This window comes from Danio aesculapii, chromosome 4, assembly GCF_903798145.1.
Source record: "Danio aesculapii chromosome 4, fDanAes4.1, whole genome shotgun sequence".
Lineage (NCBI taxonomy): Eukaryota > Metazoa > Chordata > Actinopteri > Cypriniformes > Danionidae > Danio > Danio aesculapii.
Genome location: NC_079438.1, coordinates 11,712,863 through 11,736,467, shown reverse-complemented (window position 1 = coordinate 11,736,467; position 23,605 = coordinate 11,712,863). Strand labels below are relative to the sequence as shown.

The window sequence follows — 23,605 nt, the reverse complement described above, 5'->3', positions numbered from 1 at the left end:
ACAACAGCTGCCATTCATGTTCATAAACTGTAAAAAAATCTGTCTTTATAAATAACGTCTTTCATTTTACACAATCTTTTTTATTTAGGCTAGCTGCCTAATTCTCTTCAAAGAGCAGCTCTCATACAGAGCCCGTTATTTCAGTGTTTTTTTCCAGGATATTGTGGATATTTGTGGATTCCTTCTTTCTTGCTCTCGGCTAATCACATGGAAAATTGTGGAATTTGATCATTGAGTTGTTTTTCCCGGTCATTTTCCTTTTTTTCTTATTTATTTCAACTATCACACACTTTTCAGGTAAAGGGGAAAAGTGTTGCACTTATCTGAAAAATCTTTTTATGTATTAAATAATGAAGTGCTTTTTTTCTTTTAAAGGATTACTCGTTTTTATTTTTTCTATACTTTATTTTTATTTCTCTTTTTTTTAAAGAAAAAAACAAGAAAAAAAACATATAATAGATAAAAAAAATTATAAAAATAAATCATAATAATAAATAAAATAAGTAGTACAATAAAACACCGGAACTTAAATGAACAGTTGACTGGTCGCACATTTCCTTACAGGTCACATTAACAAATACATATAGAAATCAGATTACACTGTGTAAAGGCATAAGTACAATCAATTTCTCCCAATATTGCAGGTATTTGTCCTTTTGTAGTTTTAAAGAAAAAGTCATCCTCTCCATATTTTGAACATTAGATATGATATCCAACCTTTCAGATTTTGTAGGGGGTTCCAGTTGTAGCCACTTTCGAGTCACAGTTTTCTTACTGGTTGCTAGGAGTATTTTAATAAATATTTGTCTTTTACCGTTAAGTTGGCTGCAATATTTCCCAGGTAAATTGTTGTAAAAGAAAAGTCCACATCATCACCAAAAATATTTTGTATTACTTGCATTACGTCCTGCCAGTATGACTGAATGGCTGGGCAACTCCAAAATATGTGAAAGTGGTTTGCCAAGTCTTCTCCACATTTCCTCCAGCACTGTCCCCTGTCCTTCTCCCGTGTTTGCATGCATGTTAACTTGGGGGTTATAAAGTATCTGGTAAGATTCCTCCAGCAGAAATCTCTCCACATACCAGAGCTGGAAGAGGTGGACTGCACTGAGCAGATATTCAACCAATCTTCCTCTGAGATAACTAGGTTGGATTCTCTTTCCCATTTTAGTCTGATGTCATTTGTTGAGTCTTCCTTGGTGGATTGGATGGCAGAATACAATTTTGAAACAAGTCTCCTATTGTCTTTGTTCTTGTAGATGTCAATAACTAAGTCAATTAAGTTAGGGGGATGGCTCTCCAAGCATCTAATCTCTCTATTAAAGTAGGTCCTGGTTTGCAGGTACCTAAAGAAATCACATTTGTCCAGACCATACATATCTGAGATTTTCTGAAAGCTATCTAATTCCCCATTTGAGGAAATTAAACTAAAAGTAGTGATGCCAAACCTATACCAAGTTTGAAATCTCCCATCAATTTTAGCTGGTTTAAAGTCAGGGTCAAATGCTACCCATTTAATCAATCTAGACTGTTTTTCAAGTAGTGGAGAATTACACTCTTTAAACCAGATTCTAAGGGGAACTTTGGACCACTGATTTAAGCTATTTAAATAGTGTTTATGTAAAAACTTGCTACCCAATAATGATTGTAGTGGGATATCAATTTGTGAAGTTTCCAGGTCTTTCCATTCTGTATTCTGGGTTACAACAGATTAATAAGGGTCGTAACTGGGCTGCTTTGTAATAGTCAGACAAGCAAGGCAGTGATTTTCCCCCTTTCTCCTTAGACAGTTGCAATGTTTTATATTTAATTCTAGGTCTCCTGCCCCCCCCCCATAAAAATCTTGAAATCCACTTGTCCCATTCTCTGAACTGTTTTGATGGAATTTCGATTGGTAGGGATTGGAAGAGGTATAGAAGACGGGGAACTATATTAATCTTTATTGTCTTTATTCTATTATGCATCTCTAAAGGCAATTGAGACCACCTATCTGTCAGATTTTATACTCTTATTTATAGGGCCATAATTACTATTAAGTAATTGTGTAGAATCTTTAGTTATTTTAATACCCAGGTACTTAATACTTGTTGAATTCCATTTGAAATAACATTTATTTTGCATATCTTTCTGAGGGAAATAATTAAAGCTTAAAATTTGTGTTTTTTGGATATTTAGCTTGTAACCAGCGTAGGTGCCAAATTTATTTAAAACTGACATCAGAGTAGGAATGCTAACTTCTGGTGTTCCAACAAACAAAAGAACATCATCTGCATACAGACAGATCTTTTGCTCTAAACCTCTAACTGTTATTCCTTTAATTCCCTGTTCGTCTCTTATCAACTGTGCCAAAGGCTCAATAAATAAAGCAAAAAGGGTAGGACTGAGGGGGCAGCCTTGACGGCAGCCTCTTTCCAAAACAAAACTCTTGGTAAGATGACCATTAATCCTAATTTTTGCATTTGGTGATAAATATAAATTTCTTATACACCTAATAAAGTCATCATTAAAGCCAAATCTGGTCAATGCTAAATATAAATACTCCCAACGAACTGAGTCAAATGCCTTTTCATCATCTAAGCTAATAATTGCTGCTCTGGTTTTCTTTTTAATGACATGATCAGTAACGTGTAGCACCCGCCTAATATTATCTTGTGTCTGCCTATCCCTTATAAATACGGTTTGGTCTAAGTCCACTAATTCTGGTATTATATCTTCCAATCTTTTAGCTAGTATTGATGCATATAATTTATAATCCATATTTAATACAGTAATCGGTCTAAAAGAACTACACTCCTTCTTATCTTTACCCTCTTTAGGAATAATCGAAATGATTGCCTCACTCCATGTTCTTGGTGGTTCACCACCTTTAAGCATGTAGTTAAAACACTCATAAAGCATGGGAATTAACAGGTCTTTGAATGCCTTGTACCACTCAACTGGGAAGCCATCTGAGCCAGGTGTTTTATTTACTTTTAATCTTGAAATCGCTTTCCCTATTTCCTCTTTTGTAATCTCTGCCATTAGGGATTTATTCTGTGTTGTGCCTATGGAGGGTAAGTCTAATGATTCTAAGAAGATATTTATTTCTGTGGGTTTAGTTGTACTTACTTCACTATATAGATTTCTGTAATAGGTTTTAAAAATGTTATGGATATCATCTTGTTTGTGATTAATTCTATTAGTTTTAGGATCTCTAATTTACAGGATAGTCCGCTCTGCCTGCTGTTTTCTAAGCCTCCAAGCCAATAACTTCAAAGCCTTTGGGCCGTTTTCATAATATCTTTGCTTAGTAAATTTGGCTTTTTTCTCTAATTCTTCCTCATATAGTTCATTTATTTGCTTCTTAATACTTTTTATTTGGCTTAAGATATGAGGTTTCTTTTTCACAATATGTTCTCTCTCTAAGGTTTTAAGGCTCTCCTGCAAGTCAAACATCTTTTTACATTTTTCCTTTTTCTTATGTGATGTAAGGGCTATGAGTTTACCCCTAAGCACTGATTTTGATGCATCCCATAAAATACTTGGTGATACTTCCCCATTGTTGTTGTTATCGATATAATCCTTTATTTCTTTTTGAATAAATTCTTTATATGTACTATCATTCAGTATACTTGTATTAAGCCGCCACAGTGAGTCGTTCTTTTTGTTATCTAAATGTATAGTTAGATAAACAGGTGAGTGGTCAGAGATATCTCTGGTTCCTATCTTGCAGTCTATAAGCCGGTGTCTGTCTGAATTAAAAACAAAGAAGTAATCAATTCTTGAGTAGTAAATTTGGCTTGCGGAATAGAATGTGAACTGTTTATCTAATGGATGGAGCTCCCTCCATACATCTATCAATCCCAATTCCATCAACAGTTTTTTAGTTACCCTTGCTCTAGAGGTTAGCCTCTTTAATGCATTAGAGGAATCAAGCTTGGGTTGCATCTGGGCATTCCAGTCTCCTCCACATATCAAAACTCCTGATGCTTCAGAAGCTATTAATTGAAAAACTTCTCTTTTGCATGAGTTGTCTTGCTCAGGGGGTATGTACACGGTAATTAACGTAACTTCTATTTGATCTAAGAGACCCTTAACAAAAACATATCGACCCTCTTTGTCTTTCAGCAAGCAGGCGGAAGTTCACACAGTTATTAATTAATATTGCTACCCCTCTTCGTTTTCCCTTCCAATAAGATGAATAAAATACATTCTTAAACCCTTTTTGTTTTAGTTTTTCGTGTTCTAGATTATTAAGATGCGTCTCCTGCATAAATATAACATGCAACTTTTCCTTTTTCATCTTTGCAATAACCTTGCTTCTCTTGATTGGATTGTATAAACCATTTACATTCAGGGTAATCACCCTATATTCCTGAAACTGCATGTGATCTTGTAATAAAACACTTTCTGTAAGGTATATGTTATTCGTGACCAAGTCTGAACTACATATGAACTAAATAAAATAAAATAAGAACCCATAACTTTACAGTTGGAAATAATAGAACTAAACAGAATGCATATAAAGACCTCCATTCGAAGCAATGAACAGTTCTTACTTCTTAGTGTAGGGGAATAGTCTAGGTAAACACCAGAGCCCCTCTTCAGTGCAGCCTTAAGTGCCCTTATGGGTATTCTGCGTGCACTTACGAACGTCAAAAACAAAAAAGTCTTTCCCGTATTTGTCGGTCAACTACATTATTGACTAAGGGCGATTTTACCCGTTTGCAGATCAAGAATTGAAATTGTAACAAAATTGAAGACTTGAGGTAAGTAGGATAACAGCAGCGGGCTACGTGAGATAACAGTCTAAATAGAGTAGGGGAAAGAAAAAAAAAGGATTCAGTCTTACTCCATCCCGATGTGGGTGTACGCGGCTGTCCCCTGGCATAAACTAGAATGTCCGTAACAAACAGCTGGTTCATTCACCAATTGTGTAGTTTACGGTCATTTGCCACTCGTAGTTAACAAATCCTAAACCTTTAAATCTATCTTTATCGGCGAAAATTCCGGAGCCTCTCTTTAATCCAATCCTGACGGGTCTGCCTGTTTGTTGTATTCTTAGAGCGCTGCCAGCCGGTCATCCGCGCTTTATTCAAAACCTCAACTTCTGAAGATGTCTCGGGGCCAAACTGGAAACCCCTTTTCTTCATGTCCTCAGTCGCTTCGTCTGCGCTTCCATAGGTGACCGGCCCGCCGTCAAAGAACACTCGCAGTTTCGCTGGCGGTGGTGTCTGAAATCGTATTCCCTTCTCTTTGAGCATCCTCCTGATCTGAGAATATGCCTTCCTTTTCGCCAAGGTTTCAGCAGGGTAGTCATGATCAAAGTAGATCCTGCCGTTGTTGTAAAAGATTTCCTTTTTCTTCCACGCAGTGTGCAGAACCATTTCCTTAACTTTGAATTCTTGAAAGTACACAATCACCGATCTTGGCTGCGCCTCGTTAGGAGGTCTTGGTCCGAGCGCTCTGTGGCATCTTTGAATCCCGAGTTGAATTTCAGCAAGGTCCAGTTCTTTTTTAATAAGATTATCAATGAATTGGTACATGTTGTTATTTTCAGCGCCTTCCAAGATCCCGTAAATGGGAACATTATTACGTCTCGAGCGTGCTTCCAGGTCCGTTAACTTCATCTGCATTCTTTCCTGGAATTGTAGTGACTGGCTCAGAGCTTCCCTGAAATCCGTGGACCACTCCTCGGCCTCGGCGATGCGGGTCTCGGCCTCACTCACTCTGTCAGTTGTAGTTTTCAGGTCGGTTGTGATTTCGTTTAGCGTCTGGTAAATTTCCTTTCGAAAGTCCACTAATTCTCTTTTCAGATCGTCTCGGAAGATGTTTAGCTCGGACTTCATCTCCAAGGCCACCATCTTTATGTCTGCGCGGATGACCGCGACGCTTTCGTCCACTGTTGCCAGTTTTGGATTTTCCTCTTGTCTGCCATTACGCTCTCCTTGTTTCTCAGCCCCGGCGGTATCCTCTAAATTACTACCTTTTTCCGCTTTCCCAAACTGTTTTCCTTTGCCCTTTCTGACTTTCTCCCCTTCCATCATTAGATTCGATTAGGAATTAGATGTTAATTGTATTAATTGGGAAATTAAACTCCGACCGAACGGGAGACAAAAAGTTAAGCGGCCATGCGCTTTCAGTTAACCGCCGGAAGTCTGAACCTAGCTTTTTAAAGGTAACACTGGATTTTCTTGCACAGTCAATGTAAAAGGAACTGCATCAAAGACAACCCAGTTGGTACTTTAGGCCACTGGGCTGTTTTTACTGCCTGTGAACTGTAATATGCCTCCAGGGAGTTGCTGACACACGTAACAAAAACAGCATGAACAAAGAGTAGAGTGGATCGGTCTCACAGAATTTTTTGTGGCACTGCAGATTGCTTCTACAGGGCTCGTTGGTCTAGGGGTATGATTCTCGCTTCGGGTGCGAGAGGTCCCGGGTTCAAATCCCGGACGAGCCCTACACCTGTCATAAAAAATGAGGCGGAGCTGTGCTCACTATGATCTTTCTATGTTAATTGTAGCAACTTTTGCTGTGACTTTAGTTAATGAACATTTAGTGGACTTCTGATCTCAATCAGTCTAACATGTACAATTATACAGACAAAAAAAGGAGTGGCAATGATTCGTTTGTTAGATTTGTTTATGGATCTTGAACAACCCACCAGCTTTATATGTAAGCACCATTTTTGTCTTTGTACACAGTCTCTTCTCTCTAGGCACCATGCAGGATTCAAAATGGCCTTTCGCGTTAGGTATCTCGTTACCCTTTTAGTCATAACAGGTAATATGCATGGCAATGCAGGAAGTTAATGACATGCAAACACATCTCAAGAAGGTTTTCACAGCTACCGTGTTTCATCCACCAAACATTGCTCCCAAATTGAGGTGAGACTTTCAAAGACAACCCAGATTGGACTTGAACCAACAATTCCAAGCCCCGAAGGTTGATGCCTTATCCATTAGGCCACTGGGCCATTTCGCCAATCATTTGTCATGGATCTTTTGTATGCCTTCAACAAGATGCCAACGCATGGAAAACTGCACTTTAGGATCTGGATGCCAGTTTGCATTCCGTCAAATAAGATGTGTGCAACTAATGGTCAAACATTTTCTTTGTGTAATCATCCACATTCGTGTCTCATTGGTCCTGGGGTATGGTTCTTGCGTATGGTGTGACTGGTCTTGAGTTTCAAATTCCAGACAAGGCCACTCTCATTAACTTGAAATCACAACCTTTCTGCAGCTATTTTCTTGTTTGCATTTCATCATCATCCACCTAACAAGAGACCATTAGTTGAAAGCCACGAGGTACTTGAAGTCAAGATCTCCATTACCATAGCAGAACCTTTTAGGTTTGTAACGTGACAGTGAGATTCAAGCAAGATTGGGTGAATCTTTATTTGAAGTGTGCAGCAAGTCTGAGAATTCGAAGCTAACTATTGTCCTCAGATCATCACGCCTAAGTTTTGAGAAGACCAGTCGGAATTGTTTCACACAACTTAAATTTAACCCAACAAAGACAACCCAGATGGGACTTGAACCCACAATCCCCAGCTTTGAAGGCTGATGCCTTATCCATTAGGCCACTGGGTCAACACTAGCCTTTGTCATATCTGATGTATGGCTCAGGAAGTTCTTGTAACTCAGAAAAACAGTACTTTAGGATCCCTATGCCATATTGCATTCAGACGATCTGGTGTGTACTCCTAATGACAAAACAGCTTCTCTGAGGAGTTTTCCATTGTCATGTCATTTTGATCTAAGGGTATGAACCTAGCTTTTGAGGGTAACACTGGATTGTCTTGCACAGTCAACTTAAAAGGAACTGCATCAAAGACAACCCAGTTGGTACTTTAAACCCACAATCCCCAGCTTCGAAGGCTGGTGCCTTATCCATTAGGCCACTGGACTGTTTTTATACTTACTGTGAACTGTAATATGCCTCCAGAGAGTTGCTGACACACGTAACAAAAACAACATGAACAAAGAGTAGATTGCATTGGTCTCACAGAATTTCTTGTGGCACTGCAGGTTCCTTCTACAGGGCTCGTTCGTCTAGGGGTATGATTCTCGCTTAGGGTGCGAGAGGTCCCAGGTTCAAATCCCGGACGAGCCCTACGACTGTCATAGAAAAGCAGTGGTGCTGTGCTATCTATGGTGTTTCTGTGTTAATTGTAGCAGCTTTTGCTGTGACTTTAGTGAATGAACATTTAGTGGACTTCTGATCTAAATCAGTCTAACATGTACAATTATACAGACAAAAAAAGGAGCGGCAATGATTCGGTTGTTAGATTTGTTTATGGATCTTGAACAACCCACCAGCTTTATATGTAAGCACCATTTTTTTGCTTTGTACACAGTCTCTTCTCTGTAGGCACCATGCAGGATTCAAAATGGCCTTTCGCGTTAGGTATCTCGTCTTTAGTCATAAGAGGTAATATGCATGGCAATGCAGGAAGTTAATGACATGCAAACACATCTCAAGAAGGTTTTCACAGCTACCGTGTTTCATCCACCAAACATTGCTCCCAAATTGAAGTGAGACCTTCAAAGACAACCCAGATGGGACTTGAACCAACAATCCCAAGCCCTGGAGGTTTGATGCCTTATCCCTTGGCCACTGGGCCATTTCGCCAATCATTTGTCATGGATTTTTTGTATGCCTTCAACAAGATGCCAACGAAAAGGAGCCGGGTAACACTTTATTTAGATGGTCCCCCTTTAGATAGTCTGCTGACCGTAAGTTACTTTTCAAGTTCTTATCTGTTTACTTTCATCTGGATAGTATCTGTAGATTGTCTTTAAATGTTCTTAGGCAATCAACACAATATCTACAGCATGTAAACATTTATTAAACTTTCGGTAAGATAAGTGTTACCAATTTAGGTTCTAGATGTTCAACAGTGTATCAGTAGATATGCAACAAATCCTCAACAAGTTTTCAGAACATTGACCACCAAGATGTTTGTTGTTATTGTCTGCATGTAGTTGTTATCCAGTTTATGAATAGACTTTGAGTAAACATTCAGATGCCTATAAGTAGCAACGCAAGATATTTTAACATGAACTTTAATCAAATATAAAATTAGGGTTAGGTACAATCTAAGAGTGTTCAATTAACTATTTGTTGCATTTAACCTAACTTTCAGTAGACAGTTATTTTACTTTAACGGGCACATAGGCTCTTTTTTAAGATTTAATATTAATATTATGGTTCTTCTGAGTGTGCCAGTTTAGGTTCAGTTTAAAACACAATTCAGATTTTTTTATTATAATGTGTTAAAAGGTGTCATGTTGGGGGCGTGTCCACAGTTCGTTGATTTATGGGTGTGTTGCTTTACATGTAAATTAGTTTCGGCTTCCCGCCAACGTAACAAGGGGCGGGGCCATGAGCTCACCCGCTCTGCGTTTGAAACAGAGTCTGACAGGCAGACAGAGAAGGAGCAGGAGTGAGAGGTTCAGCAATCAGTCGTACATGTACGACTCGGACACAGACCAAGCAGAGAGTACAAAATCATATGTGTCTTTGTACAGGTTTACAGCCAACCGAATCATCGCGCCACGCATTTTTTAGTTCTAAACATAGGTTTCTACCAGGGTACACACAACAGTAATTCAAGTCTGCAGCGGTCGGAGGCGCCCAGCCGTCGACTTGAGTGTACCCTGATAGAAACATATGTTTAGAACTCTAAAACGCATGCTAGTTAAGATCACAGGGAGCTTCTGGGATCGCGAGAAATGCAAACGGCTGAAGTATAAGGTAGACTCAATGAGAAGTACACATGTTTGCAAACCTACCTAAAGATACAACCAATAATTCCGATTAGAGCGATAATGTGGAGAATATTGCTCTTGTGTTGAGTCCAATGAGCCTTGCATCTAAAAATAGAGCTAGCGTGTTCCTTTAGTGACATCGCTTCGAATCACTCTAAAAAATGACGGCGTGAATCAACAAACTGAGGATATGATGTATTATTGGTGGGCGGGGGGACCGCTCTCCTACGTAAAGTTGCGGTTGGTTTGAAAACCGCTCTCCTACGTAAAGTTGCGGTTGGTTTGAAAACCGCTCCAATTGGTCCACCGTTTTTATGTTAAATTGAAAAAAAAAAAGCACTGGGTGTGCTTATATCACCCCAATATGATGGTCTATACACCATACATGCACATATGTCTGTCCAAACAGCTTGAAAAGTAGATTTTTTACCATAGGTGCCCTTTAAGGTACATTAATCAGCTCATCTGTTGTCACACTGGGCCCATCAAAATGAAGTGAAAACCTAAGAAATGCTGTTGAATGACTGTAAGGAGCCAACATCACAGACAGAATGGCTACTAGTCTGTAAATGTTCAGCAGATAGTCAACAGACAGGTAGTAGTGACACTGATGCAAGTATTTGAAGACCAAAACACAACAGCACCACACGTACGAGAACATACAAATAAATACCAGAGTCATTAGTTTGTCCAACTGCTTTTAATTTATTGCTGTCAAAACAAAAATAAAATAAAAAAATTAACAGCCCAGGTAATTAAGCTCAAGAAAACATTTGGTTCAGGACAATTAAGAACAATTGTTGTTACATCCACAGCGGAATGAACCGCCAACTTATCCAGCATATGTTTTTATGCAACGGATGCCCTTACAGCTGCAACCCATCACTGGGAAACATCCATACACAATCATTGACACACATGAACTAAGGACAGTTTAGCAAACTCAATTCACCTCTACCACATGTTTTTGGACTTGTGGGGGAACCGGAGCACCCAGAGGAAACCAACACGAACACCGGGAGAACATGCAAACTCCACACAGAAACACCAACTGACCCAGCCGAGGCTCGAACCAGTGACCATCTTCCTGTGAGGCGAACGCGCTACCCACTGCACCACCATGCAGCCGCTATATACATTTTTTTTTTTCTAAAATTCATAATTTTTTCAGGCTCAGTTCAGTAATTTAACTATTTTGTGGCAAAGAATTGTTTTTTTCATTGTCTTAAACATGGTCGGCTGAAAAATAAATAATTTTAGAAATACAATTTAGATGACAAGGTGACATGGTGGCGCAGTGGGTAACATGTTCGCCCCACAGCAAGAAGGTTGATGGTTTGAGCCTCGGCTGGGTCAGGTGGCATTTCTGTGGCATACCATGTTGGCGTGGGCTTCCTTCCAGTGCTCCAGTTTACCCCACAAGTCCAAAGACATGTGGTACAGGTGAATTGAGTAAGCTCAAATTGTCCGTAGTGAATATGTATGAGAATGAGTGTGTATGGATGTTTCCCAGTAATGGGTTGCAGCTGAAAGGGCATCTGCCATGTAAAACATATGCTGAATAAGTTGGTGGTTCATTCCGCTGTGGTGACCCAGGATTAAAAAGGGAAAGAAATTTAATGAATTTAGACGGCATTTAAAGGTTTTTGCATCTGATCTCAATATAATATATATTTTTGGCATTATAAGCTGAGCTTATTGTGCTCTACTTTTTTGCTTCTACATTTTAACAGTAAACAGAAACATTATTGAACAAAGAAACATACAATAAACATGGCCTTAACAATAAGCGACATAGCAAATCTACTCTAATCTCTTATTCAGACAAAAAGGCAAAAGTGAACCCTTCCTTTTCATTGATAGGACTTTTATGTGAACATCTCCAACAGTGAGCTCTACACTTTTGAGCGAACTCTGTTCATTTTCCTGCTGTGAAGCTGATGCTGTTAAATTGCTCCCTGTTAGCAAAGTACAGCTCTGCAATTGGAGCGAGCTGGGCCACTGTATTTCAAGAGACACCTTCTCTCTGGAATGCTCTGGTCATGGTTGCTCCACGTCTTGTCAGCTTCAAAAGCCTTTCGTAGCGATGTATGACATCATGAACATTATTAGCTGAAAAACTATTTAAAACAATTAATACCTTCATGACCAAATAATCACAATGCAACCACCTATCCTAAGCCTAATGAGCACGTAAAACTATAGAAAGAAGTATCATTAACACTGGCACATCTGTGTGTGTAAGAGCGTGAAAAAAGTACATTTGAGACAGAGAGATAGAATGTAGGTGTGTGTGTGAGAGCATGTACAAGAGTGAGTGTGTTAGTGAGAGCCCAGCAAGCATTTTTTGGTCTAAAAGACATCTATTAGACGTCTAAACATAGCCTAGACGTCTAGGCTAAATCACGGCAAAATTTGGGCTGTCAGTGAAAATCTAATAGACGTCTATATACAGCCCAAGCATAAACAAGTCATCAAAATTTCAGCTAATGAATGATTATGTTTATACATTTAATAAATAACAAAAATACACATATACACATCAACATGTTTGATCAACAGGTTCTCAAAAATGCAATCCATTCAAACTGATTAAACAAAGCTTTTATTAATAAAAAGCAACATTAACAATATTAAAAACATTAAACAATAAAAAATAAATATATATAAAAATGTCAAAGTTATGACAAAACAAATAAGATAAAAACTAAGACTTTTTTCCTGTAGAACACAGAAGAAGATATTTTGAAGAAAGCTGAAAACCATACCATGGAAGTACAGGTTATACACCAATGGTTACAGGTATTCAGCTTTCTTCAAAATATCTTGTTCAACAGAATAAAGAAACTCAAAGGCTTATTTTTGCTTTATATGCACTCAATTATTCTTGTAGCTTAAAAATATTCTGATTAAACAACTGAAAGCATGTGGTCTGTTTTGAGGATGTTTTATGTTTTTATCTGGACTTTAAACAAGTTGGGACCATTGCTGTCTATAGAGAATGAGAGCTCTCAGATTTCTCCTGAAGTATCTTAATTTGTACTTTGAAGACAAATCAATGTTTGGTACGACACGGATAATTAAACGTTTTCATTTCTGGTTAAAGAAGCCCTTTAAGTGTACATGAACCCAAAAAGTCCATCCAATCTATATGTGACACTCAGCAGGTTCAGCAGAACTTCTACACCAACATCTGTAGGTCTGTCCCCAGGACCAGCATCCTCAGCACAAACGATAAAGATCTCCACTGTTGTGTGTGCATTTTGAGATTCAGCCTCTGCACTTTCAGTCCTGCAGAAAAAGGAGAGAAAATACTGAGATGTGTTCCAAACTCAGTCCTGTGACTGTGAGATTTACAAATACATTTATGAAAGGAGGGTGGGTTGACACACTTACCACATATTCTCTTACAAGTATTCATTGAGGGAGATGCACAGACTCTTCAAATGCGGTAGGTCTTCAGGACACAATCACGCTTGATGGTTACGTATTAAAACTAGAAGGAAACACCTATTACACCTATTACACCTAAACACCTATTAACATAAAAAAAAATAATTAGTCACAGGTTTACAGCTTAAAGCTGATTACTTATTTACAATTTAAATTCAATTATTCACTTTTTTAACTATTTTAATATCAATGGGTTATATTCAATGTTTCTTTGTCAACAGCAGTTATATGGATAATGCATAAATATTGTTTAATATTCATTCTGTGTCTTTGATGTGACTCGAAAGCTTCATCCAGCTTGTTACTGTACATGGGCAATCTGCATATGGACAAGGAAACCAGCAAATGTGGTCATAGTGTAAATGTTTTAGTCTAATGTGTTTAAGCAACTCATACCTGCTAGACTGCTCATTTTACATAGACACACTCAAATATCTGTGGAGAAAAAACAAATAATTACAAATACTTCCATAACATAGTATTATATAGAGTTTATTTATAAAATATAAATCAATAAAAAAATCTGAAATTAACTTGAACTTATTCTCTAAAAACAGAATTAACTTGGTACTTGTTTAAGTCTCTTATTATGAAATCACAAGCAAACATGATTTAAAAGCCAGAACTGCTTAGTTTCATCGCATGACTGACTTTTTCCATTGACTTCATGAGGAAATTTAATCAAGACGACTCGCAATGTACACACTAAATGCTCTTAATCACCGAACTTTGCTTAATAAGTGTTTAATTTTGCGTGTTTAAAATGTTGTAACACTCCCTCACACCGTTTTTGTTTGTCTAAGATTTTTGGAATAAATGGTGCCTGTCCATTGATATTAGCGTAATACTATATTAAAACTCGCACATATAATAAAAAACATTGCTAAACAACATGATATTAAAGCAGATTGCACTTACCTTGCAGGGCACTCGCGCTCGCAATCCAACGCGCTACAATTTTCAAACCACAACAGCTTCTTCCTCTTGATTTGTTGGTCCATTTCAGCCGAGCCGACTCGACAAATGTGCAATACCGCCATCTATCGTGTGGAGTACAGAACTGCATTGGTTTTTCTTAACTGATTAGATCTGGCTTGTTTTACCTTAAGATATATGTAATATATTATAAAATAAGATATATTATGCCATATTCGTTTTTAATTATAAATAAAAAGGCAGTAAGTCTGCAATAAATTTTTATGTAAATTTTGCGAGGTGAGTAAAGAACATCTAATTCAAAGCTAAATTATGGCTACAAATAGAACATGTCACGAAATTACACCTTAAAACTTACTGATAATGCGTGCGTGATGCACGCGCCGCACGGCCAAATACTACAGTGAATCAGTTTAGGCTATCAGTGGGCTATAAATAGCCGGCCGAATGACGAGCTAATTCAAGGCTGCGCTCAGACTATGAAAATAGCATATATTTTTAAAAGCCCAAACTCCTTATATGCGATTGACTTTCCTTACTTGAAGGAATATCATACATATCACAAGGTATTTTGTAAAAAAAAAAGACAGGTAAGCAAATTTAAGGTTTTTTGGGCTAGAGATGGGTTACACACAGCCGGACTAGATTGGGTCTATACTTCACCGAGAAACTGAAACTCCTTCTATTACTTGCAGGAACCTCATAAACGTTATTGACTTTTCTTACATGGAGTATCATACATATATAAGCTTTATTTAGCAAAAAAACAACATGCAACCAAATTTAAGGTTATTCGGGCTAAAATTGGGTTACACGTAGCCAGGCTAGATCTGGGCTATACTTTACCTAGCCGGTGAAATGACGGCTATTGCTTGCTGGGAAGGATCATCATCATTGGGAGCATATATACTTATTAGGGTTACTTGTGTGCTCGCGATCAAACCATTAAGAATTATAAATCTACCCCGCGGATCGACGTGTTGTTTATGTAGCTGAAAGGGAACCGATTTGTGAATAAGTATCATAACCCCCCGAGCATGAGAGGTATATGGAGTGGAGAAAACTTGTCCTGCCCATCTTTTTGAAACTCTACTTGTGTCTTCACTCAACAGATGGGTTTCCTGTAAAAATAATATGTTAACCTTAAATTGTTTTATCCTATCGAGTACCTGCTTCAATTTAACTATCTTATTCAGTCCCCTTACATTCCAGCTACTAAGTTTTATCTCCAACATAGATATTTAAGCTTAAATTGTGTGGAGTAATAGGTTTCTGTAACAAATAATTTGACTGTTTGTTTGAAGAAAGAGAATACATAAAAAAGAAAGAAAGAAAAATAAATAAATAAAATACACAATATATACACAGTACCCAAACAAAAAACTGTGCATTTCCCTGAACATCCTGCACAAATAGAACCCCTGTTCTAAACTTTGGTCATGGAAAATAATAGATCCACAATATGTAGAGCAACCTTATGTGAATGTGTGAAAACGCTACAAATAATACGAATTAACCAAAAACGTTACCCTTATTAAGGAAAAAAGAAACTGAGAGGAATAACCAAAAAACAATAACAACATAGAAAAGGAAATCTGAAATTTACAAGTCTGTACCTGTATAATTAGAGATTTATGACAGCCAAGTTCAGCTTTCAAAGTTTTGGCAGGTGAGGTCAAGATGAGTAATGTCAGTCATTTTCCTTTTGAAAATTAAACGGTATTATAGTTCAAATGTTTATCCATTTAGCTTTATTCACTTGGTGGCTTTCAGCTCTCGGATGAACTCCTCCACTTCTGAGACGGCTTTGAAGATTTGCCGCTTGTCAGCATGGGTCACTATCAAGTGAGCAGGATAAAGCATTCCGTACCTGATGTCCATGAATTTCAGCTGAGCTTCAGCGAAGCAGCGTTGGCGTTGACGAGTCTCCGCTGACAGGTCCGGGAACAGATTAACTCGCTGATCTCCGTAGCATAGCTCTGTTAATTTTCTGGCCGCTCTTAGTGTTATTTCGCGGTCTTTATAGTTTAGAAACTTCATCACTATTGGCCTGGGATGGTTCGCGTTGATTTGGCCCACCCGATGTGCCCGTTCGATTACAGGAGGTTTGGAAAAGCAATCTGTCAATACTTTGGGGAGCCAGTCCTCCAGAAAAGCGCATGTGTCCGAACCTTCTGCTTTTTCAGGTAGGCCGACCATTCTTACATTTGAACAGCGCCCGCGATCTTCCAGGTCTTGAATCTTGTTGGTTAATGTCTCAACCGTCTGCTTCAGCTTCTTAGCCTTATGCCAAAGTGTAGTAACATCCTCCTCGATATTTTGTCCTCGGCCTCGCAGATTCTTTTGGAATGTGATATAAGCTCTGCTTTTAAACCATTAATGGCTTCAAGCATATCGGACGATTGCTTAGTCATGTCATCTCTTAATGACTGGATAGCGGAGAGAATTGAGTTTGTCGAGTCGCTCCTATTAGTGTCAGTCTGCTCGCTAGCTGTTAGCTTGCTTGCTTGTTCCTCGTTGCCAGAGCCCGTTTGCGGTTGAGATCTCAGCCGTTGTCCCGGCTTTACGTTTTTTGGTGGCATAGTCGGATGTCGGGTTATTCTTTTTAGGTTTAAACCGTTTGTGGGTACGTTTTGGACACTTTGTAGGATTAATTTTAAGAAAGTTAGCGTCAGCTCAAATCAACATGACCTAACAGCCGCGCGCCATAACCGGAAGTCCAGAGTAGACATCTTACTTAATTTGCATCTGGTAAAGAAATAAGCCAAGGGACCTACCTTATTTTATGTTTATGCCTTAAGTAGCTCCATTCTGATAGAACCAATACATAAAATTTTGTGAAAAGTAAAAAATACAAATAAAAACATCTTTAACAATTGTTTTACACATTGTATAGGTAAAAACCCAGGAGTCAGCGAGGGAGCCAGTTCATCCACAAAAAATACAGGTATGGTTGTTTGGCACTATTTTCAAAAGGTGAACATTTTCAAATCTCTTAGTACAAAACTTTAAACTGATCCATTGTAACACCACTACTTTATCTTTCAAAACCTGATGTGATGATTTCATTATAGCATTATATATTTTTATTCCACATAATTACTTTTTCAGAACACTAGGTAATTGTGTTATGTATCAGGGCTCGGAAATTTTTTAAAATGCTTTTTATTTTTTAAATAATAATATATAAATATTCAGAATGTTTCCTCATGTTTATTTTTGGTTATTTAAAAGTTCCATATACTGCATTGGTCTAATAAGTTGAATTGTTCTCTGATATCTGCATAGTAGGTTTATGGCTTTGGTAAGTTCAAAAAATCTTCATAAACAGTTTTATAAGCTAATTTATTACTCCTTAAAATACCCCTAGATCAGAAGGTCCTAGATTGACCGTATAAGGTTTGTGTCGTGAATATTAATGAGCTCGGCTCTGAATGCCGCTCCTACAGACACACACACATACACAGAGAGCATGATGACGTACACTGAACACAGACAAATATAAATCCAAACAGAGTAACGTTAACGTTAAATTTTCTCACCAAATCTGTTATTGATAAAGGCTAAATTATAATTAAATTTGACAAAAGAGAGTGAAAAAGATGTATCGCGTTTTGTATTTTGAAGCTACAGTCAAAGAAATCACAGCCAGGAATTAATATCAACCTCTGCATAAACAGATGACAGTTGAGCAGAGGGATCTGACATGATTCAGCAGTCTATGTGTTTGATGAAACATACTTACCAAAAGATGTAACTAAACTTACCTTAAGCCTCTTCGGAGTGGAGATGAATAAATGTGCTATCTGTAAATCTTGTATTTTGCTTGCTTAAAACATAGTTTGTACTGTGGTTTCAGGAAGTTACTATTAAGTCAGTGTTAAAACATTTCCATTGACAAAACACTTAATTTGTGTAGTGAAAAGGATATTTTGTGATTGTGTACTGCACTTGCACAATTAAAAATATTTGGAAAGGTTTTAAAAGGTGCACTTTTGATGATCTGTTGTGATAAAAGTACTAAGCGTTTTGAAAATGTATCAGTTGCTTGTAAAATTGTGCTAAACCAATAAAAAAAAACTAACTATGCTGTTAAATTTGTATTAATCTATTTTTTGTGTGTGTGTGTGTTTATATTAGAGCTCGACAGTCAAAAAAACAAGCGTGCATATGTTAAAAGACCATGGGCTCCTTCAGATGTCAAATCTGTCTTCAAATACTTCCGGGAGCACGTTAAAAAGGGAAAGCTGGGTACATTGCCGGAGTGTCATGCCTGCAAGACAGCTGAACATCCAGTTCTTGACTCACAAACTATTCAGAATATAAGAGACTCTGTGAGAAACAAAGGAAAATCTAACAAGCAATGTTTTTAATGTCTAAAGCAAAAGTCTAAAAGATGTCATTTGGACAATTGTACTTGTGAACTATTTTTACTTTTCTAAACTTCAGATTTCTACTTTTTAAACATTTTTTAAATAGTTTTAAACTCATTTTAAATATTATCTATTTAAGTATTTAATGTATCTGTTTTTACTCCTGTACTTCAAATGTTTGATGTAGCTTGTTTTTATTATTACTTATTATTCTTGTAATGTTGTTATTTTTACTGCAAATAAATACTATAAATACTATGAATTAGCACACTGTGTGTACATGTAAAGAGCAAATACAATAAAAAAGCTTGTCATTCATTCATCATTTTCTTAAAGTATGCATCTAACCCCAGTCAGTGTTTTTGTTGTTACTGGTCCTGGTAAACCATGTTTGACCCTTTAAACCACTTTGCTTGTTGTGTATAAATGATTTACACAAGCAGACCCTTTAAACCTGTGTGTCCCAACAAACCATGATACAGATGACCCAATAAGCCTGTGAAAAAACAGGTGTAATTTTTCAACAACTCCATGGTCACAAGTGATTTTTTTTAAAGTGAGACGTATCTTAATGAGGCAATAACAGATTGTTTGATATATAAATTTAATTTGTAGGTTGTAAGGAAAGGTGTGTCCCCCTAAACCACAGTAGTTACATGCTGTCCCTGTAAACACTATATACCTGTATGTGTGCGTGTGTGTGTGTGTAAGAGAGAGAGAGAGGGAGAGAGAGAGAGAGAGAGAGTCCAAAGTCTCTTTATTACTTTACAACTTTCAAAACATTATCATACAGAAGGCTTTTTACATTTTCAATAGAAAAAAAACTTTCAAAAGTAAAAACTTATGAAAATAGACCTCTAATTCAACTCAACATTACCCCAAAAAACAACATATTTTCTTCAACCATACATAATACATTTTTAAAACACCAAATGTTTATGAACTGTTCTACATTATTGGTAGATTTGAAATAGTCAAAATCAATTTTCAATCTGGCTTTCACTGATCTGACAAAAACTGTACTCACATCACTGTCTAAAAAACCTTCTATCTTGTTTCTTCTACTTAAGTAGATAGCCATTTTTGCTTGACCAATTACAAAATTAAGCAACTGACATTTCACTCTCCATTTTTGACAATATTTAAAACCAAAAATGAACATTTGTTTTGAAAACTTTTCACCAAACATTATAAACATCTTTTGCAATAACCGAAAAAAAGCATTCAATCTGGCACAGTCGGAAAAACTATGAAAAATGGTTTCTCTCTGCTGACAGAAAGGACATTGATCACTAACATTAGGATTTATCATGGAAATAAAAGCATTAACAGCCAAACTACCATGCAGAATTCTCCATTGCAAGTCTCCTACCCTCTTTGTCAACGGTGGTTTATACAATGCTCGCCATTCAGGTTTGATCTCATTTCCAACCCTTAAATGAGCTCTCCAAGGAGTGTCAACCTTACCATTTAGTCTATTTTTGTTTAACACTTTTATACACAGGTTATACATAGCTTTTCCTTTAATGTTTTTCAAATCATTTGTGACAGAAAATTCAGATTCCAAAAAATGACCAGTGCATTCTTTAAATTCAGGAAATAGTAACATATTAGGAAAAGATGCATCAAGGTTTGACAGACATTGTCCATTACAGTACTCATTCAAAAAAGAAAGTTCAGTTTCAGCAAGTTTGTTTTTCCAAATAGCAAGTAATTGCTCAATGATCCGAACCGATTTTACTCCCACATGAACTGCCAGATTTTGAGGATTAGAAAGGTCTGGTCCGCATAGATCCACTACATGTCTGAGAGTGACAATTCCAGCCGAAATGAATGACTGCATAACAGAAGGTCCTTTAATGTCCTCTACGTTGAAACGTGTTCCATACACAACAGGTTCTTTCAAGAGCCATAATAATGACTCCCCTGTTGTTGTTCTTTGTTTACAAAACAGTCCCCACACAGTAAAGAGACCTTGATAAAACTTTGGAAGATTTTTCAGCTTATTAGGGCTTAAGTTCATTAAAAACAACGAGTCTGCAAGTTCCAGTTTGCTTCCTTGGGACAATATAGTTCTGGCTAAGGGTCTCCAAACAAGATCTTTGGGTCCAAACAGGAACCTCTGTATAAATTGAAATCGAAAGGTAGCACCTCTACTGGCAAGATGGATAAGACCTTGGCCTCCTTCTTCTTTTGGCAAAAACAAAACGCTCTGTGGGACCCAATGCATTCGGTCCCAAAAAAAGTCCACTAGAATTGATTGTACTTTTGCAAGCATCTGTACTGGAGGGTCAATACACATTAATTGATGCCACAACATTGAAGACACCAAATTGTTGATAACAAGTGTTCGACCTCTAAAAGACATGTGTGGTAAAATCCACTTCCACTTTTTTAAGCGTCCTTCAACTTTCTCTAGAACATTTTCCCAATTTTTACACATTAAAGTCTCATCACCCAAATAGATTCCAAGATATTTAAAACCCTCCATACTCCAGCTTAAACCACCAGGTAAAACAAGTTTCTTACTAAATTTTTCACTAAAAGTTATAGCTTTACTCTTGTCCCAATTTACTTTTGCAGATGATAACACACTAAAAACTTTAATATTTTTCACCAAAGTGTCAATGTCTCTTTGCTTGTTGACAAGAACAACAATGTCATCAGCATAAGCAGATAACTTAAAAACTGTTTCACAACCAGGAATATGTACACCTGAAAGAGAACTTCTCAAATTTTGTAAAAGAGGCTCTATTGCCAAAGAGTACAACATACCAGAAAGTGAACATCCTTGTCTTATACCCCTCTGAACTTTAAAAGGAGCGCTTAAACCACCGTTGATCTTCAATATACTCTCAATGTCACTGTACAAGACTCGAATCATATTAATGAATGTAGAGCTAAAACCAAAAGCATCAAGCGTTTGCCACAAATATTGGTGCTCAACTCTATCAAAAGCTTTTTCTTGGTCTAAGGATATTAAAGCATTTTCACAACCTAATGATCTAGAAAGATCTACAAAGTCACGAATTAAGAAAATATTATCAGAAATTAATCTATTCGGAATGCAATAAGTCTGATCCACATGAATAATAGACTCCATTACTTTTCTTAGCCTAAAAGCCAACACCTTGGACAAGATTTTATAATCAGTACAGAGCAAAGCAACTGGTCTCCAGTTTTTAATTTCCTGTAAATCCCCTTTCTTGGGGAGAAGAGTGAGAATAGCTCTTCTGCAGCTCAAAGGTAACAGCCCTTTACTTAGACTATCCCTGAGAACCAGCAGTAGATCCTCACTAAGCACCGGCCAAAAAGCCTTGTAAAAATCAACAGGAAGTCCATCAACACCCGGAGCCTTGCTTAATTCTAGGCTCTGCAATGCAGAATAAAGCTCCTCAGCAGAGATCTTTGCACTCAACTCCACTATAGATTCTTCAGGAACTCTAGGTAACTCTCTATAAAAAGATTCAGCCATTTCAGTGTTCTCCTGAAGTTCATTTTTGAAGAGTTTCTCATAAAAACCAACTGCACATTTTCGGATTTCTCCAGGTTCTTTCAACAGCTGCCCATTGCTATCCCGTAATGAATGTATCAGCCTTTTTTGACCATTCTTTCGTTTAAGACCAAAGAAAAAGTGAGATGGAGCATCCATTTTAACAATGTTCTGAAAACGTGATCGGACTAAAGCACCCCGAGTAGAAAAACCCAAAAAACTAGATAGAGCTAACTTCTTTTTTTTTAGATTGTTAAAATGTTCTCTATCTTTAGTTTGGTTTGCCAATTGTTGAAATTGTTCAATTTCATTTTCCAAAGCTTTTATGGACTTAGTCATGTCTTTTGTGACATTCAGAGTATATTGAAAACATAACTGCTTTATTTTTCCTTTTCCTATATCCCACCACTGCTGTAATGAATTATATTCTGTTTTTGTTTTTGTATAACCACTCCAAAAATATTTAAAAGCTTCAATAAAAACTTTATCAGAAAGTAAAGACACATTAAAGTGCCAATAAGCACTGTTACATTTTACTCTTTTAACAAAAAAGGAAACCTGAACTAGAGAATGATCAGATACACCAACTGGATGTATTGAACAACCCCTAAGAATGTTTGTTTGATAATTAAAACAATAAAATCTATCAAGTCCTGCTAGAGATAAACTATTATCCTTCGTGTGAGTCCAGGTATATTGACGTTGGGTGGAATGAAAAAATCTCCAGGTATCACATAAATCATTTGTTTCAATTAATTTTACAAGGTTTTTCATACTTGCTCCATGCGGTTCTGGATGATTTCTATCAAGAGCTGCATTTGCAGTGCAATTAAAATCACCACCCAGAAACATTAATTCATCTTCACTGCATTTACTTAATACTGTACTTAAAATATTCAAAAATATAATTCTTTCAGTGCATAAATTTGGAGCATATATATTAATAAAATTCATCTTTACATTTTCAAAAACAGCTTGTATTTTTAACAACCGGCCTTTAACTATTTCTTCAGTAACACATGAAATAGGTGAAAAATCTTTAGAAAAGAGAATACCAACACCTCCACTGTTATTATTTTTATGACTAAGATACACTTGTCCATCCCATTCCTTTTTCCAATTTGTTTCAATCTCAACTGTACTATGCGTTTCTTGAACAAAAATAACATTTAACTTCTTCATTTTAAATAAATTAAATAAAGCAAATCTCTTAACATCTTCTCTGGCACCATTAATATTTAATGAGCCCAGCTTTACTTCACCCATAATAAAAATAAAATTCCATTTAAACAAAACAACAAAATAAATGCAACAAAAAAGGAAAAAACTTAACAAAAAACACTTAGCCATCACTTGCTATTTGGGCTTTGACTTTAGCCACCAACTTCCTGAGACGGAATATTTCCTGATCAGTGAAAGTTTGAGTATGGTCTGTGTTTTTCATGAAAAACCTAACTGAGCCGAGGAACAGCTTCAAATCTGGAAAAAACTCATCAACTTTAACAGACCTCATTCCCTTTGTTTTTTGCAAAAAGGTCTGAATTCTATTAAAAGGGTAACCACCTTCTAGTTCCATTTGTGCACCTCCACAT

General features: G+C 37.0%; 2 non-coding genes and 1 pseudogene across 2 annotated transcripts; all 3 read left to right on the top strand.

Moving 5' to 3' along the window:
- The window catches only part of LOC130222059 (oocyte zinc finger protein XlCOF6-like), a 167,618-nt pseudogene that overhangs the window by 131,345 nt on the left and 12,668 nt on the right, over positions 1-23,605 (top strand).
- trnap-cgg (transfer RNA proline (anticodon CGG)) lies at positions 6,371-6,442 on the top strand. Its single transcript has one exon. It is a non-coding gene; the product is annotated as a tRNA-Pro (tRNA).
- Positions 8,029-8,100, top strand: trnap-agg (transfer RNA proline (anticodon AGG)). The gene has a single exon. It is a non-coding gene; the product is annotated as a tRNA-Pro (tRNA).